This window comes from Uloborus diversus, chromosome 3 (genome assembly GCF_026930045.1).
Source record: "Uloborus diversus isolate 005 chromosome 3, Udiv.v.3.1, whole genome shotgun sequence".
In the NCBI taxonomy this organism is placed as follows: domain Eukaryota; kingdom Metazoa; phylum Arthropoda; class Arachnida; order Araneae; family Uloboridae; genus Uloborus; species Uloborus diversus.
Window position 1 is genome coordinate 82,895,298 of NC_072733.1, and position 19,852 is coordinate 82,915,149.

Genomic DNA, 19,852 nt, shown 5'->3' on the forward strand with positions numbered 1-19,852 from the left:
TCGTAAATGTGTGTGTGCGTAAACCCCCTTTTTTCATGCTCGTAATCGTAATCGATTACATTCCCTCGTAATTGACTCTAAGCCTTATATGTATACTATACCTTGAGCACATCCTGATGTACATAACAAGCAATGTATATGAGCATTGTATTGTTTATATGATATAAAGCATCACCAGGCATTTTTTTAGCCTTCTTTCCCAGTAAAAGTTAAAGAAAGAAGAAAGCTTAAAAGACGGCTTATTGCATCTCTAAAATATTTCTAAAAAAAAAGTTAAAAATGAATAAAGTAATTAAATAAATTTTTAAAAATTAAATAGTATGGTATTGTGAAATGGGTAAAATGTGTCAATCGGTCTATCCCACAGAGGTAAGATGGGTAGAGAAAGTTTGTGATAACCCTTTCTTACGCCAGCACGAAACTGGTTTTTACCATGTGACGAGCAAGCACCGAGTAGGAGCCTAACATGTATTTCTACTGTGGAGAACCGTTGTTTTAATACACTCCTGTTTGTGAAAATTCCAACACCACGAAAGACTTACGCGAGTGAGCTGAAAATTGCAGGAAATGTAAAGTAGGTCATGATATGCAAATGATTAGAATTGCCGACCGGTAGCGCATGCGTATGCTAAGCAGCGCCCTCTGAACGGCGGATCGAACCGAATAGCAATAGATTGCTGTAGTGAGGCGTGTATGATTATCGGTGGTTATATGCTAGAGTAAACGTTAACTGAATCTTTATCATGCCTCTTCGACGAAAAAAAGCGAAATTTGAGCAAATTTCGGAGTTCGAACGGGGCAGAATCGTCGGCCTTCGTAAAGCTGGATTGTCATATCGTGCAGCAGCCGCTCGTGTGCAGGGTAACAGCAGCACAATCATGCGTGTTTGGGAGCAGTGGACGGACGAGGGTAGGGCAGCTCGGAAATCCGGGAGTGGACCCCGAAATGTGACGTCAGCTCGTGATGACAGACACCTAGTGCGTATGGCGCTGACGGACCGCACAGCTTCTTCTAGACAATTGGCAGCACAGTGGTCAACAGCTACAGGTGTTTCATTGTGTGCTTCATCAATTCGAAGACGTCTGCTGCAGCGCGGGCTGCGCGCAATGATTCCTTTATACAGGATTCCTCTCACGCAAAACCATCGCCGCCTGCGGCTACAATGGGCCAGTGTGCATAGGAGCTGGCGTGCTGATTGGCAGCAGGTCGTCTTTTCTGACGAATCTCGTTTCAGTTTGTGGCACCATGATGGCCGAATTCGTGTCAGGAGCTATGCCGGTGAACGGCGCATTCCGGAGTGCATTATCGAACGCCATAGTTATGGTCTGGGGTGCCATAGCATATCATAGACGATCACAATTGCTACGAATTGTGGGCAATTTGAACAGTACCCGATACATAAACGAAGTTTTACAGCCCCAAGCTATTCCTTTCCTGCAAGGATTGCCAGGGGCTGTAGCAGGATAATGCCCGTCAGATGTCGCCAGGACTGTCAAATCCTACCTTGATTCGCAGCAGGTACAGCTTCTTCCTTGGCCTGCATATTCCCCGGATATGTCACCGTTTGAACATGTGCGGGATTTCGTTGGGCGGCGTTTCGCTCGTGATCCTCGTCCTGTTGCTTCGACAGACGAACTTTGGTTGCGCATACATACAATATGGAATACTCTTCCGCAGCCAGATATTCAAACTTTGTTTTACTTCATGCCGAGTCGTGTAGCAGCTTTTTTGCGGCGCGTGTTGGCCACACAAAATACTAATTTCTATCTCTATTTATTTTTTGTTTGGTTTGAAAATGTAATCATTTATTTCTACCATTACCACTCAACTGTGTATTAAATTTCATTCAACAATGATGCTTCCTTCATGATGTTGCAATTTTCACAAACAGGAGTACATAAAATTGTATCTTATTACTCTGCATTTGGATGTACGGAGAAATCGGTCGAGTGAAGCCCAAAAAGATTCCAACAGAAAGTATATACTTTCATAATTTTTCAGATATTTTCAAATTTATTGGTTTTATTACTAAAAATAGAGTTAGAAAGCCATTTATCGCTTTTCTGGCGTAAAACATGTCATGTTACTAAAGTTAACAATTTTAACTGAGCCGTTTGCGTTGTTATCATTAATCTCATAAAATGTGTGTGTGCTTAGCATAGAAATTCATATCTTCACCAATAGTGCAAACCTGTGTCCTCAGTCAATTCTTTTACATGAAACTAATTCAAGTTTTGATTTGTTTCTCGCTTGAATTAACCTTCATATCATATAAACGACATAATTAATATCATATCGTCGGATGAATGCTACAAGTAGGGAAATACATTTTTTTTTTCCATGTTGCTTCCAGGAAAGTTGGAAAGTTCAACAAATTTTTATTTTTTTTAATAGTTTTTGAGGATTTGAAGCGAGGGCGGACTGGTCAACCGCCCCGATGAACCCTCGAAACGGTGCGTGCTCCTTGTTTTTTTTTTTTTTTTTCTTAAGTAATCTTACTCTAGTGCGGGGTTTTTTTTTTTTTTTTTTTTTTTTGCGTCCTTGATCCTGTGTCTTAGGATTTTTTTCGCTGCGCCCTCGAACTAATGCGCCTTCGGTTGTGTTTTTTCTTACTTTCCACACCTATGCGACTTTCTGTTTTATTGCGTCCTCAAAAAGGTGTCTTTTTTTTTCACTGCGCCCTCAAACCAATGCGCCTTCAGTTGTGATTTTTTTTTTTTTTTTGCGTCCCACACCTATGCGACTTTTTTTTCTATTGCGTCCTCAAAATGGTGTGTCTTTTTTTTTTTTTTTTTTTGCGCCCTCGCATTTGTGCTCTCCTTGAGAGTCATTGGTGCCGTTTTGGGGACCCGGTCTGCCCCTGACTTGAAGATTTGATATAAATGTTATGTAGCTATCATTTCTAAAGTTTATTTTAAAAATAAAACAGTTAATGCTGTCCCCCTTTGTCCATCACTGGTAGAAGATCTGGGCAAACTCGAAGTGCGACCCTAAAACAGGGTTGGCAAAAGAGAAAAGTTATCGTCAATCATGAACTGCGCTCTTCCCCCCCCCCCCCCCCCCGAATGTAGAACGATCTCAATTTCACCGGGATTGACATCTCTGTCGCTTTATCAGTAAAAGTTTTGTTGACGAAAAGGAATCGAACACAAGTGGAACTTATTTCGAGCTCGTTACGATGCAATACATGCACATTGGATGTCGTCTTAATTTTGAAAAAAAAAAAAAAAATACATACATGTATATCGCTTTTGTAAAAATTAATTAATTGACTTTTATTGCCATTTTTTCATCGTTTTTCCTTTTCTTGATTTCGTTTATTCGATTTGACATTTTTGGAAAAGTTTAGGAATTTGTAAATATCACAGAATTAAAAGCTTTGTCACAGTTCCGACAGTTTAAAACGAGCTGATGTGTGCATCACATGACTTCCTTTTACTCCAATTTAATGCCATTTCCCCATTATTGGCAATTTTAATGTGATTCAATTGTTTACTCTCTAAAAATCACCAACAGTAGCCAAATTGAAACCAAATTTAACGTTTAAAAAAAAATCGCCAAATTTGTCGCCATGTTCTTCGCGACCAAAGTCTGTTAGGATTTTTATCGGTGTGTGTAGAGAGTGGGGGGGAGGGGGACTTTCCGATGTCTCAGCAACTTCCAAGCAGCAATGGGCTGTTCCTGCATTTTTTTTTTTTTAAACGTTGCTCTTAAATATCACTCAAAACTTTCAAAGTTGAAGACTTGAAAACCTATTTTAACACTATATTTGGTGACTTTGAGGAGGCCTTAAGATTTTTCAAATGTTCAAATTATCATTGGTGGTCTAGAAAAAGTAGTAATTAAATCATTTTAATTGCAAAAAGATTTCTTTCTTTTAAGAAAATGTTTATTCTTATTAAATAAAATAAACCGATCAATGTAAACTCGATTTACTCCGATCAAAACAGAAGCCGCAACACATGTTCACAGGGGCGTGCACACTGCACGGGGGGGGGGAAGGACCCGAGTCTGAAGGCGCCCAAAATTTTTAAAATAGGGGGTGAAATATATGTAGGGATATAGGGGTAAGAATATGGACGGGTCCCAAAACTTATGTGCGCGCCCCTGCGCATTCAAATATAATTACCGCTCGTTTTCGGATACAAAATACTTGAAAAGTGTGTGCGTTCTTTTTTTAAAATGAAATAATCTTTCAATATTCTTTTGTATTATTTCCATAAGGCATTATAAATGCTTTCCGATAAATTCATTGCAATTTTTTTTCTTAACTTTTAGAAACTAATTTGGAACAAGTGGAAAGTTTATCTTCCCATTTGCCGTTCACGGGTTATGCCTGTAGCAGACTGTGTTTACACGTTACACATCATTTTTAAAAGATTTCAAGAAGCGAAAAAATTCAAATTGTTGACCTATACCTTTAGCAAACGCTCGCCAATAAATTTAGGGCGCCAAGGAGCAAGAAGTTTGCTTGCTTATCACGTGACCCGTGTGCAAGGCAGTTTCCTCCCAATTACAAAGTGAAGTGCGTTTTCCATCCCTTTTCACTCTGAGGTCTATCCCCCCCCCCCTCCCCTAATAACTTTTGAGTAAATAGTCTTTAAGTAATAGCGAAGAATTGGTTTTTTTTTTTTTTTTTCCAAAAAGCTCCGCGAGGACACCTCATTCTCGTATTTTACTTTTTGACTTGATGAATTTTTCGTTCAATTTTGAAGAGTTCAAAAAAAACTTAACATTAGCACCTACGGGGAAATTCAAGACAAATATAAATCCCGAACTTGTGACGAATTTGTTTCCAACAAACTTTGGAAAAAGCTCTTAAGGAACATGTATAGAAAAAATCTTTTTAAGTTGAACAATTTTGTTCTGTTTTGAACAGTTTAAACCCTTTAACACTAGCGCCTACGGGGAAACCAGAGGTGTCCCCTGGCCACGTAAAGGGGGGGGGGGAGGGCAAACTTTTTTTTTTTTCAAGGGAAATTTATTTATTCATATTCTGCCATCCAACGAAAATAATGAAAAAAAAAATACTTTTTCATAAAATAAATGAATAAATTTAAGAAATCATAATAACTTTTAACGCAATCTATGTTATTCAGTTTAAACAGAAGAGAGCTACAGAGAGTAATGCGCACATACATTCGGAGAAGTTTCACTCTTTCCGAAAAAATATGCTGACCCTTTTTTGTTGTTGTGTTCATAGTTTACACGATCAATGGCTCCTAACAGTTGTACTGAAGTTTTGTAATCCTAAAGTACAAATTCCTTTTCTAAGTTGCGTTGGTTTTAATTCGCGAATTATTCCATGGAGTGGAAAGTTCAAGAAATTCTAAGTACTTTGGAAATGATTTTTCTTTCTTCCAAAGTTGTTTTCCAGGATCCCAGGAATGAAGAATCTGTACAGTTTACGTATAGGGGAGACCGGGGCAAGATGACGAGCCGGGCAAGATGACGAATGCATTAATTTTTCTATTCTCCACTAGGTAACTGCATCAAATGCATGCTACTGGCTCTCCTATCCGCTGTTCGTTCAGCAATAGTATAGAGACGCTGAAATCGCGATATTTGTGTTAGTTTTGAAGCGCTGATTGTTTACCGTTGCCACGATCTAACTTTTATGCATGTGTAAATAAGCTCTGCTACAGATACAGAGAAGATATATCGTGCTTCTTTAGTATTTATGAGTAACTTAGTTTAAATACTACCTATTACCATGAATAAATATCAATTAGTCGCCTTGTTTTATGGCAATGGAGAAAAATCCGTTCAAACAGGCAGTCTGGGGTAAGACGACGGGCAGCAACGCGGGGCAAGATGACGAGAGCTCGTCATCTTGCCCCGTGTTTCGGAATTTATTAAAATAACTATATTCTCCATTTAATTCAATCCTGTAAACGCTTATTTGTCTGTGTGTTTGTCCACGCGACCTTTAGCGTCTATAACTAGTTAATCTAATGACTAGTTGACTGAATTAAACCAAGCAAAGAAACTCCTGCTCTGTTGGTTATTGACAATCATAAATCTCACATAACTATGCAGGCTATGTTATATTGTAGTGAAAAACATTATCATGGTTGGGTTTCCACCCCACACATCGCATCGTCTCTAGCTACTGATGCGTCATCTTTCTGCCCATTAAAAACCTAATACAGCCAAGCATGTGACAACTTTATGGTCATTCATCGAGGACAAACTATCACAGACAAAAATATTGGTGAGCTTTTAAGCAACGCCCACTTCAAAGCAGCTACGGGATTTAAAGAATGAGGCATGAGACTCTTGTTTTTAGCGGACTATGATGTTGTTGGCAATGAAACTGAGAATAATAGTGCTTATCTTCAGACCTTGGAAGGAGAAAACCAACATATAAATCCTCTAGACGAAGCAGAAGTTATGGCAAATGCTGATACCGATGCACGCAAGAAGCCTGTTAGTGTTTCTGATTTCACTGCATTGCCTAAAGCAACACAGTGTGAAAACAAAAAGGAAAAAGCAGAAAACTAAGCTCACACATTCTTCACGCACAAAAACCCATCAAAGAAATGTCAGAACAAGGAGCAAAGAGGAAGGAAAAAATTAATTATTTAAAAAAAAATGGAGTAAAAAAACTCAAACTAAGTTCCTGTAGGCTCAAGTCTATACAACTCATGCCAAGCAATCCAGTTGAAACAACTTCAAATAATGGTGTTATAAGATGCCCTGTTTGTAAAGAGGAATAGTGTGACTATAGTGCCTAGAAGGAGGCCCCTTCTAGGCACTATAGTGTGACATTGCAACAGAAGAATGGGTTCAGTGCTGTAAAAGCCGAAAGAGGTGGCATGAGGAATGTTCCAATTATGAAAAAGGCATTTTTATCCTTAATAATTATACCATATAAAGGTATAATTATTAAGGTATTGTTAGTTGCACAACTTAACGCTTCAACAGTACGCTACAATGCATTACGCTTAATTTGATATTTTGCAAGATGTAAAACACAGTAATCATTTGTAAAGCTAGGTAACATATGCAAAACATAAGATATGTTCAACCTTTTTCAACGTCGTCATCTTGCCCCAGTACTGGGGCAAGATGACGATTTGTTAGGGTTATGAAAAAGTAAAAATATCCTTCGTTATTTTTATTTGAAAAATTAAATGGTAATATATTTAATACTACAAAGAACTACTCTAACAGCTCATGTAAAATTAATTTTACTATCCTTAAAAATAAATAATAAACAACAAAAATTGTTAGCATAGTCATCTTGCCCCGGTCTCCCCTAAACCCTGTTATTGGTGGCCTTTGCCCTGAACCAAAGTGATATTCTTTGTCTGTGTATTATATTTCAGTGACGCAACGAGAAAAAAAAATTGGGGGGGGGGGGGGGGGGCGGGGGAGGGAGGCACATCGGAAACGAAAAGAAAAATTAATATGTAATGGGAAAGGGGGGTCCGAGGGCTCTCCCTCGAAAAAAAAATTAAACTTGTCGCTTTAAAAATGCAATTTTAGACGTTCTTCGCTGATGTTAGGAGGACAAAAAGTCGCAGCGTAATTTCTAGAAATTGAAGCATTAAAAACGCGATTATAGGCCATTTTTATCGACGTATCCGAGTAATTTTTTTTAAAGGTCGAAATCAATTCCTCCACCCCCTGCTTTCGACATTGAAGTTTCAAAAAAGCAATTTTAGATTTTCGTGAAGGAGGTTCTGAAGCTCTTCTCCGGTAAAATTTTCAAAATCATTACGCTAAAAAACCAAAGTAGTGTTTTATATTCAGGGGCTATTCCACTTAAAGCTTTTGTAAGTGTAGTTTAAAAAAACCTAATTGATATTTATGATTTTCGAGGAAGGCGGTATAGGCCCTTCCTCGATTTATCGGCCCTTGCCCGAATACTCTATTCAAGTTTTAAAAACACGATTGTAAGGCCATATTTGGTAGTGTTAGAGCCAATAATTTTCGAAGAAACGCAATATTGAGCGATTTTCGATGTTGATCGGTAATTAGGGGGTTTCCCCAGGAAAATGAAACTTCAGACACTCCATAATAATTCCGGAGTGTGTGTGGGGGGGGGGGAATAAGCTGATCAATAAGCTTTACTTTTGAATATTTTTAATTAAAAGATTTACTTTTAAAAGAAATTAAGATTTCCCCCTAACATTACTAATAATTTCTAAAAATCACTTTGTTTTCCAAAGACGTGTTCATTTCTTCTCATCAATAATAAAGAATAGTTTTGAAAAACATTCTACTCAGCATTCTGAGAGGCGGGAGGGCTGTGGGCCCTTCTGGTTGCCCCACTGTTCTATTTTGACCCGTTTATTACAAGGTTGGTTATTCATTCATGTGAGCGCCAGTTAAAGGGTTTTAAATAAATTTCGCCTTAAGAAAAACTTTGGAAATGCAGCAACATTTCCGCTCTTTCTCGCGAAAACACTCATTTTTTTGGGGCATGTAATCCTAGTTTACTACCTAAATTTAGTAAACTAGGATTACATGCTTCTTTATATTGGGGGAGGGAAGGGGGGAGGTTCATCATCATTTTGGGATCAGGTACACGCACACGGGCCTCTTCTGGGCTTCAGATTGCGCCACTGTGGTGCAGTTTAAAAACAGATAAACTATAGTTGAAAATACTAATTGTTGGTTGAAGACAAGGATACGACTCTTGCATATAATTTATAACAATTGCATTTGTAATATGTGAATTACATTTTATTATCGTTTGAAAATAAGGTATAGATCTTTTGACAAACAATTTAAAAAATTCTTTGCTTAAAAACTAAGGGGGCAAAATAATAACTTTGCCCATGGCTCAAAAAAAGTAAGGAGACACTTGCTCCACTAGTTTACGCCAATGGGGGAAATTGAAAGTCAATATGGCTCCCAAACTTAAAGGCGAAGACCTGTTATCAACCTTCATTGATAACAGGTCTTGATGACTCCCGATTCCTAGAATTTTAGGGCCGTCGACTCACTCCAAAATTACTCCGACTCCGTAGCTTTTGCAAAAATTTAGACACAGATGGAAAAGGGCAGACTCCGTCTCCTGGGATTTTAAAGTTTACGACCCCCGACTCCGCAAATGTTGGTAGAGTTACGGAATTTGAGGGAAAATGACACTAGTCTTTGAATTTAAAAACTTCGACTCCAGTCTCTGCCTCTTTTACCCCAAAATCAGATTGGCCACTACACCCAGGTTTTTACTGTGAAATAATTATTGTTGACATCATTTGTTTTTATTTTCACTCTCAAGTTTTAATTTTACGTATTCTGTTTTTGGCAGCTGCTAATGAAGCGGAATTCGGAGTCCTTTAGGTTTTAACTTTAAAAAAAAAATGTCTGCTTAAAATCTTTATTTTTTCTGATGATGAAAATTATTTCTTCAAGTTTAAAAATTGAATAAAAATCAAAGGTGCTATATCTTTATTTTTTTCGTACGTTTATTTTTTAAATATCTGTATCTTTGGATGAGCGAGGTATATTTTGTTTCTAGAAATCAGCTGAAAAAGTTATGTTTGACATAATTTGCAGTTTCAGCTAATTCACAGAATATCGATTAGGTAATAAAAGTCGATGTTGGTGTACGGAAAATAGCCACGTTTAATTCTGAACGGAACTTGTTATATTATTAAGCCTTTTCCCCAGGTCAAGAGAATGACAGGGTACTTCCTGCAAACATGGTATTGCTCCAAATTGATAAAGAACTCCAAAATTGGAAAACCTTCGCAGGATTGGAAACTGTGCGATAATTTTCTCTCAATCCCGCTAAATATCATGAAGAATTCGGGATCGTGGTTTCTGCATTGGAAACCCTTTTTTGTAACACGTTCAATCGCAGATTAACTGTTTAACAATATTTTAACTAAGTAGAAGAGTAAATTTCAATTTATTTTGTCATTGGAACCGGGACAGATGCAATTAAAATCTTCCAAGTGTAATTGCGTCTTAAACTTACGTCCACATTTAACGATTTTGTTCCGTACGTGCAAAATTATGCACTTATCGAGTATTAAGTCAAAATCAAATGTTTATACTACATTATTAAAGGGGCAATGTGTTTTAGCTAGGTTGCCTAGCAAGAAGTGCTCGCAAGTATTTTTTATCAAATTAATATTGTTTGACATTTTGGAGTTAAAAATGACGCATTTGTTATTGAAATAAACTATACTCTACTTCAAAGAAATATACCTAAAGAACTTGAAAAGTTATGGTTGCCGTTGCGCAACTGGCCGCAACCTATTCGCAGCCACATGTAAACGGGTACTATTGGTGCACATTTATGCACTCATAAAGTATAGTCATCATATATATATCAAATTAAAACTAATTTTTTTCTGAACGTATTAAACTAAGGTTGCCTATGCAAAAATGGCCGCAAGTAGGGCTTGCCAGCTGTTAAAGATTGTTTAGATTGAAAGAGTTAGCGCTTTACAATATTCGTTCGACAGGGATGGCGATAGCCAGCTCTACGCATGGGCGTATCCAGAGGGGGACAAGGTTGGGCAGCCCCCCCTCCCTCCCACTTCAAAAGTAAAAAATAATTAGAATTAAAAACAAAAAATTAAATTGACGGTTGTTTCAATTTCTAAATTTATCAAAGAGTTCATTTGTAGTAACTTGTCTCTGAGTTTGAAAGTGTTATACATCTTCTTTGGGAGCTCATTGAAAAGGGAAAGTAATTGGTGTATAGTTGGGATAATAGCGCACTCATTTTAGAATTTCATTGCTTCCAAAATCTTGAAATAAACGGAGGGGGGCGCTAAAAACCAGTCTCCTAACTGCCCAAATGATGGGCCTTTTCAGGTGCGCCACGAACTTCCAATTTAATCGGGGTGGAAACTCTCAATGGGCCGAATGGAAATCCAAATTTCCCCCGAATGATGATAATTCGCCTTAAGGAACTCCAAAAGAAATAAAGTTAATAAATTTTTGTTGGTTACATTAAAAATCCCATATACATATAATATGCATTCCTAAATAAAAGGTAAAATGTTTTTCATCTATAAAATAAAAGATTAATATTTATGAAAGAATATGACCCCAGTTATTTATGAAAAGACAATTATATTATACAGAAAATGTTTAAGAGAAACAAGAAAATTATTTAAATATTTTTACAATACAAATTAATTTTACCTTTTATTGAGCAATTAATTTTATATGTCTATGGGATTTCAAATTCTTTCTCATTTTATTTCTTTGAAGCATTTGAAATTTGTTTCTACTACTGTTTGCACCGTTGGTTGAGAACACTAACAATTGACGCATGCGCGTCGACTTTAAAAACTCGTACAACCAAGAGCGTATCCAGCTCAACCATGAAAGGAGAGGGGGGGGGCAGCCGTAGGGGAACCCTGATGAGAGGGCACTGTGATCTCCCAAAAATTTTCTTATTCGGCAAATTTTGTTTGACGATATGGCAAAAATATCATCAGTCGGAAAGTTCTGCTTGACGATATGATAAAAATATCATTCGCAAAATTTGGAGTTCCTGTGGCGAATTATCATCATCATTCGGGGGAAATTTGGATTTCCATTCGGTCCATTGAGAGTTTCTACCCCGATTAGATTTGAAGTTCGTGGCGCACCTGAAAAGGCCCATCATTTGGGCAGTTAGGAGACTGGTTTTTAGCACCCCCCTCCGTTTATTTCAAGATTTTGGAAGCAATGAAATTCTAAAATGAGTGCGGTATTATCCCAACTATACATCAATTATTGTCCGTTTTTCACTAGTTGAGACTTGGCCACGCCCCCAACACGTGGTATCGGAAGATTCTATATGCGTCTTTTGGGGATGAGGCTTCAGACCAACACTGAGAAAGGCTGCAATTGGCCATCGTTATCGCGCTGTAAGAAGACGAGTGTTCTATAATTTTCTAAGAAATTACCTCCCACCTTCTTTCCGGGAAAAAAAGGTGGTGCTACGTAATTGTTCGACTTAAAAGTATTTTAAGATTTGCTGTGTATTTCTATACGTTTTGGGTTAATTTATCATTGATTTTGCGAAGGAAATCCTAAACTTTCTGTCCTTCACGCTAAGTAAACATTTTTCTGAAAACACGGTGAACGGTTTGCATGTGAAATTGGAAGGAAAATTTTTCCTTCTATTCTGCTAAAACTTTCACAGCTCTCAAAAGTGGGTTTTTCATAGGTATTCTAATTATAAACCTCTAATCGCATATTGTTAACTTGCTGGTCAACAATTTCTCACCTTATTTTCGATCCGATTTTCTTCTTTAAAGCGTTTATTAAATATTACACAGTGCTTAGGGATAAATGAACTACTTTTGCAATATTTCCGAACTGTTTTACTTCGAATATAATGAAGAATTAATGCGTTTACGAACTGTGTTTGTTGTTACTTTGCGAATACGAGTCATTTTTAAAATAATACGTAGATTTGTAAAGTGAACAAGCAAAAAATTAACGCCAAAAGATTTTTTTGACTATCACCGCATTGAAAGAAAATAACAAAAAAAGAAAGAAAAACGACAGACGATAACTTTAATTTCGAATTTTTCTGAAAATATTTCTCTGTCACCTCATGTTTTGGCCCATTTCAAACAGTCAATATTTTTGTTTAAAAAAATGTTGAATTGATGTAGAGACAGTATGAAAAAGTATTGAACAAACTATTTCGATTCCTAGGCACTTCATTTTTAACCATACACATTTAAAGCCTACGAGCAATTTTGGAAGCCTCAGTAGGTAAGTTGCACTCTGTTGTGACACATTTCAATACTTTTAGTACTATTTTTTTTTTCCAATATGGCTTTTATTCTTCAGAAATGAAAAAAGGAACAAAAACAAAAATTAAAGCTTTTCACATGTCAATATGGTTATCTACAGAATAATTGAATAAGTGCCTGAAACAACGTTTTATGTTACTGTTTTAACCTATTTATTTTTGTAAATACGAAAAAATATACATGCATTTTTTATTCAAGCTTTTCGATTACTCTAAAAGTAATTCGAGTTCTTCCAGTACTTTTACGGAACAGCGTTACGTGTGGGGATCATAAAATAGGCAAAAGTTTGTTGCCCGTATTCTAATACAGATCCGAACAAGGACGGACACAAGGGAGGGGCGATGGGGCGACCGCCCCTTCCTTGAGTCGAGATGCAGAACTCTTCCACGGCATGTCTTTGATACTGAAGTTGAAAATTGTTTTAGCCTATCTTCAATAGTTTGACGAAGCTCTTGCTGTCTGGAAAATGAAAGTGTAGCACATATCTTATTCTTAACACATTACAGAGATCAGAACTTTGTATAGGAAGTATTTCAAAGTTCCAAAAACTCAATTTTAGAAGACATTAAATAGGGTTATAGGGTTCAAGGGCTCTTCTCAGGAAAATTTGGAAAATTGAAGTCTCCCCCCCCCCCAAAAAAAAAGAGGAACTTTAATGGGACACCTTTGATGGCGTTAAGGTAAGGGATGGGGTTTTGGTACACTCCTCCGCAATTTTGTAGAAAAGGAGAAGTCCCCTCCCCTTCCCAAAATAACTGAAATGAGACGATCTTTCATGGTGTTTGGAAAGGGTGGGGGGGGGCGGAGGTTTGCGAATTTATAAAAGAGTAAGGGTGTGAAATCAATCGCCCCCTCCTTGAATAGTTTCTGGATCCGTCCTTGGCTCTGAATGTAAAATGCGTTATTTTTATCAAGAAACGTTGCTATAGTCAACCTATTCAGTTGTTCAACATATCCCACACTGGCAAGGAAACTGACTCAACCACAAGAAAAAAAAAAAACAGCAATGAAGAAAATCAAGGTTTGACGCAATAGTAATTTTAAGTGATTTAGTCTCAAACATTACAATATGCGCAGTCAACTTATTATGTGATGTTTATTAATTAGTTTTTGAAGTATAGATACATAATGCATACTTTAAGCTCGAAAAATATTCTTCCAAATTATGAAATTTTAATGATGTGTCATTATTGATGAAATCGTTTCTACGCCCCCCCCCCCCCCCCGCACCATTTAGGTGAGCTAACTTTGCGGTTTTTGTGTCGAGAAAAAGCACTAAATTTAGTTTTTAAATCAATAGCCGGTACGGTTTTCTCAGATTTTGAATTGTGTCACTTTCCTTGCCGGAGGGGGGGGGGGAGCCGGTCTTTTCCCTTAAAACAATTGTTACTGCGATTTTGGTGACTTACAGCAAACCTAAGGAGTCGTTCACAAATGATGTCACGCTTGAAAGGGGTAGGGAGAGAGGGTTCGGGGTTCATGAACTTCGGACAGTTAGTCTCAAGGGGGAAGGAGGGGATTATAAGAAATATGACTTCGCATATTTTGGTCCAAATAAAAGCGTTCGTTATAGCAATATGTTCATCGAACATTGCGTGAGATATGACGAGGGGATAAGCTAAGGTGAAGTGTAACGTCCTTTATGGACAATCCGTGTTTACGTTAGGCTACTGTGTACTGAAGTGTTATAACTAACTTCGTTTCTGCCCTCCCCCCCCCACGCCTTGAAAATACTCGCCCTGGGGGTAGTCGTCATCTCTTAAGCCGGACCCAACCGATGAACCTATAATTTTAAAACAGTATTCAAACCAAAGACACTTTTTATAACGCATCGCAAATTATTACATATTTCTAAACATTAATATTCATGCAGTACTTAGAGAAATAGCCTTGGTTTTAATAGTCAATTGCTTTAAATATTTCAGATTGATTTTTTATTGTTTTCTCATTTACTTTTATTTCTCACATGTAAATCCTTTCTGGAACAATTGCCCAGTCCCCGCCTTTAGTTCAACCAAGTTTTTTTTTGGGTGGGGGGGGAGAGGGGGGGGGCAACTTTTGTTCGAATAATGTTTTCATCATTTTTCAAAAATAACTGCTACTGTAGATCTACTGACTGTATATCCGCTCTATATGATCTGAAATTTTGTACAATCCATACAGATGCATCAAAAAGACCCAACCCGTAAGAGCTACTGAGTCACCCCCCCCCCCTCAAGAAAAGGGAGAGGGAGACGGAGAGAGATATTAAGTCTTAAAACGAACGCAACCCTTAAGCATTTCAATGCCACAGTCTGTGTGGCAATGAAGTTTTCCTGTCCCCCCCCCCCCTTTTTTTTCATCAGCGCACTTGCAATTTCGAATATAGGACGTTAGTGTTTAAAAGGATATCGTTCAAAATTCAGAAAGCCTATCCTTAATAGAAATGTTTTATTCGGAAAACAAAATACCTTACTTTTTTTTGTAAATACAATATTTTTGTTCTGAAATTTTCAGTTTAAAAAGTATAGATTCCCCGTAGACGACAATTACGCGAAGCTAGAAACGAAAGGAAAGAACACAAAGATATTTTTGCAAATTTAAATGCCCGCCAAACTTAGGGTTGTCTCAATTGAAAGCTGTAGCGATCACCCCCGCGCTAAACTTAGCTTTGCTTTCGGGAAGGCGTTCCGAAGTCTCTTCTCCTCATGAACGCACAATACTTTCCCTTTTCAATGAGCTCCCAAAGAAGATGTATAACACTTTCAAACTCGGAAACAAATTTCTACAAATGAACTCTTTGATAAATTTAGAAATTGAAACAACCGTCAATTTAATTTTTTTGTTTTTAACTCGAAATATTTTTAATTTTTGAAGTGGGGGGAGGGGAGCAGCCCAACCTTGTCCCCCTCTGGATACACCCAGGCGTAGAGCTGGCTATCGCAATCCCTGTCGAGCGAATATTGTAAAGCACAAAGTCTTACAATCTAAACTAGCTTTAACAGCAGGCAACCCCCACTTGCGGCCATTTTTGCATAGGCAACCTTAGTTTAATACGTTCAGAAAAAAAATTAGCTTTAATTTGATATATAATTGATGACTATATTTTATGAATGCATAGATGTGCACCAATAGTACCCGTTTACATATGGCTGCGAATAGGTTGCGGCCAGTTGCGCAATGGCAACCATAACTTTTCAAGTTCTTTAGGTATATTTCTTTTTGAAGTAGAGTATAGTTTTTTCTTTAATAACAAATGTGTCATTTTTACCCCAAAATGTCAGCCAATATTAATTTGATAAAAAATACTTGCGGGCACTTCTTGCTAGGCAACCTAGCCAAAACACATTGCCCCTTTCATAATGTAATATAAAAATTTGATTTTGACTTTATACTTGAAAGCATAATTTTGCAGCCGGATCTCGTACTAGTACGTGCTTTTGGGTTATTAGCCGCAGTTAATTCCAATTGGTCTGGTCGCATGTTTTTGCTAGTTGTGGAAAAGGAATTTATGATATGTCTAACAATATGCTCATTGTCACAAAGTCCTCCAAGTGAAACAATACCTCTGGGGGAGCTGGACCAGGGATTGCTCGGCTTCTGGTCCGGATCAAAAAATCAGAGCTGTCTTCAGGGTCCCGCCCAACTGGTTAAACCACAAATAGTGGCAAATACGGGGTACCCTGGAGTGAAAAGTGATAGTCTGACAGTCTGACCCGGTATCGAAAACATAAGGCGATATGATTTTTGAGATTCTAAACTAACGGAAAGAATGCTTTGTATATTTTTGGGAAGCAGTTGCAAAAAGATGTTTCGAAAAATATTATCAGAAATAGACTTTGCAAATTCGCGCATTTTTTGCAGTAAATGCGAATTGATGGGTAATCGTCCCCAATTGAAGTTCGGGTAACAACTTACGAATCTGTTTATTTATGAATCCGAGAACACCTGAGGCACTTTCTTTTGAAATGACACACTCGTCTTTTTCCGGCGGGTTAAGCAAAAACATCTGAAGGGATCTCCAGGTCTATCGCTGCTACAACAGCGATAGACCTGATCCGACAGCGAACAAATGACCCTTGTCAATCGTTTAAGAAAACAAGTCCATTCCTTAAAATAGGTAGAGAAGAAAGAAACGAAAGTACCAACATATTTACGTTGTGATTATTTAGATCTGAAAGGTTTAAGTTTCAGCAATAACCGCATTGAGTAGGCAAAAAAATAAAAATTACAAACTTTGCATTGGTTATTGCAGCCCTACTCTCGCTAGTTTTCAATTCAAATTAATTATAGGAGGCGTTGTTTTCTCTGAACAATGGCTGCTAAAAAAGGTTAAACCAAGACCCACCTTCTTGTGGAGGATATTACCTGTCCAATGAGACATCTGCCTTGGCCGCACAAAATAAAAAAGTTTCATATTTTTGTCTAATTTCTTAAATTTCAAGGTGATATATTCAAGCTCTAAAGCCAATAACCAATAACGCACTTACCAAATCCGTTCTTCTAATTTCCTTTCCGTATCACCACTTCACGAAAATGGATACTCCTGAAACAGGCGGAGCGAACGATCAACTCTTCGCGATCTACACTCGTAACAGTAGTACAGAGTTCCCACCCTTCCAGCAGATTAAAAAATAGGGCCTTCATATGGCCTTTTTAAGGAACATTTTAAACTATACAGTACCAGTGTCACAATAAGAAACTTTTCAAGGTGGAAAGAGTTTGCTTATAAAGGCATACCTAGAAACATACAGGTATACTGTCGGATCTCGCTATAAGGTCACTTTTCGAAACTTCGTGAAAGTGACCTGTGTCCTCAAATCACATACAGTGAAAAATGTGTTAGTTGACCACTTGCGGTGCACTAATTTAGTGGTCAACTTAAACTGGTGGTCAACATATAGAGGTTGATTTATATGATAAGGACTAATTCTGTGCCGCAAAAAAAGTGGTTACCTTACAAGGGTGGTCAACTTTACAGGTTTTACTGTACTTTTTTAACAATGGGCATGTATATAAACAACAAAATTCTTTGTTAAGTCTACTGTGTTCCAAATTATCAGTGTTAGGTTGTAGCTTTTTAGCAAATGTCTTTTCCGTTTATTAAAGGTCAAAGGGTGTGTCAAATCCTAATAAATAAGGCCTTTGATCAACTTTTAGTGCTTTTGAGGACTAAATATGGCTTTAAGAGGGGCCCCTACAAACAATACTTGAAAATAGGGGCTTTTGAGGGCCAGTGGGAACGCTTAGTAGCAGTAATGTAATTTCAAATTCATATTTTTTTTTTCAGTTTTATAATTGGGAACAAATTAATTTGAAGGCAATAATTTTAGATTAGAAAACCACCTGTTATTAGAAAATATTAGGTGTCTTTTTCAGGGGCGGATAGGACAGCATGAACCAGCCCTGGCATTTACCGGCCATTTAAGACTTTCTACTTAAAGAGGAGACGCACCCCCCCCCCCCCCTTTAGTTTTTTTCAAATGTAAAGGCGAGAGCGGATGCATCTTCTAGTTTTAGGAGGGAGTCACCACTAGAATTTAAGGACTCAAATTAGAGGAATAGTGATTACAAATGTGGAGAAAAAGAATTAAAAAAAAAAAAACCTTTATAGTAAAAAGTGTAATATTTGTGCAGACAATGGGGGGGGGTTCGGGGGCCGGAAAAATTTTGAATTTATAGCTTCAAAAAGGTATTGTGGGACTATTTCTAGATGATCTTGGGCGATGTTTGCGGGAGGGGTATTTGAACTATTCCCCCAAAACTTTTTCGAAATCATAGCTTTAAAACGTATGTGTAAGCTATGTTTCAAACACTAGAAGGAGGGAAAAGTTTCAAGAATTCTTTCTGCGCAAAATTTCTCAATCGAAGTTCAAAAAGCGCCAATTTAGGTGCAATTGACGCTCTTTGGCCGATGTTTTTTGAAATTGAAGTTCTTAACAAGTTTGTTACCGATAAATCCCCCCCCCCCCCGCTCCCTTGTCAGTATCTGAAGGTCTTATGTGCAATAGCGATTGAAGAGGAGGAACTTTTCACGAGACATCGCGTGAAAACAGAATGTAGTTTTAATGAACGTCTTTAGATTGGCAATGTTAATGTGAGAGCAAAGATCCGGTGCCCTCCCCCCCCCCCCCCCTCCAAGGAATTTTCTTACTTGTTGTCTTAAAAATGCATTCTATGTGATCTTAGGTAATGTTAGGAAGAGAAAAGGTTCAGGGTGCTCTCCAGGATTATTTTCAAAATTGAACTCTAAAGAAAGAGATTGTAGGTCTTCTTTGATAACGTTAAGACCGAAGTGTTAAAAACTTTATTTTCAGTCCACTTTCAATGATATGAGAGGGAGTAGTTTTCGGGAGATGATTCGGTATTGAAGCCAATAAAGCGAAATTTAAGACGACCTTTAGTGATGCTGGCGAGCGTGTTGAGCACGCTCGAACAAAAATTTTTCGAAGTTAGCTTTTGAAACGCAGTTTTTGGGGATCTTTGGTAATGTTAGTGTAAGTTGTTCGGGGACCCTCTTTCGGTAATTTTTTGAAAATTTGAACTCTAAAACGCAGTTTTAGATCATATTCGCTGATGTTATCAAGGGTTCGGGGGCTCCTCCCAGAAATCGTTTCGAAATTGAAAAGCAAATCGCAACAAATTTTATTAGTTATAAATTCTGACCTCGTGGATCCGCCACTGTATCCAGTAAACTACCTATTATCCACAGAATTGGGTGGCACAAGTACCGCGGATAAACTGCCAAAAGGCTAGATTAAGGGACAACAACGGTGAAAATTCTTCCTCAAAAATCTAGCTGTATTGATTCATAGTACTTAGTACAATGAAAACATATGCAGTACAGTAAAAGTTTTGTATATTTATACAACAGAACTAAACATCAATAAAGAACAAGGGCACGTATGATGAAAAAGCGCACAAAAAATAAATAAATAACAAAAATATATAAGTTTAAATTTACAATTTTTAAGGAAAAAAACAGCCATTGGTTTTTGATTCCTGGTGCGAAAATACATGTTCTTGCTTACTAAATAACTCTCAGATAATTGGGAGTTTACTGTACATATATATCTTAAATCCATCAGATTAATCAGCACACAGTCTTACTACTCTCACTAAGTAATACATTACGATGGTTA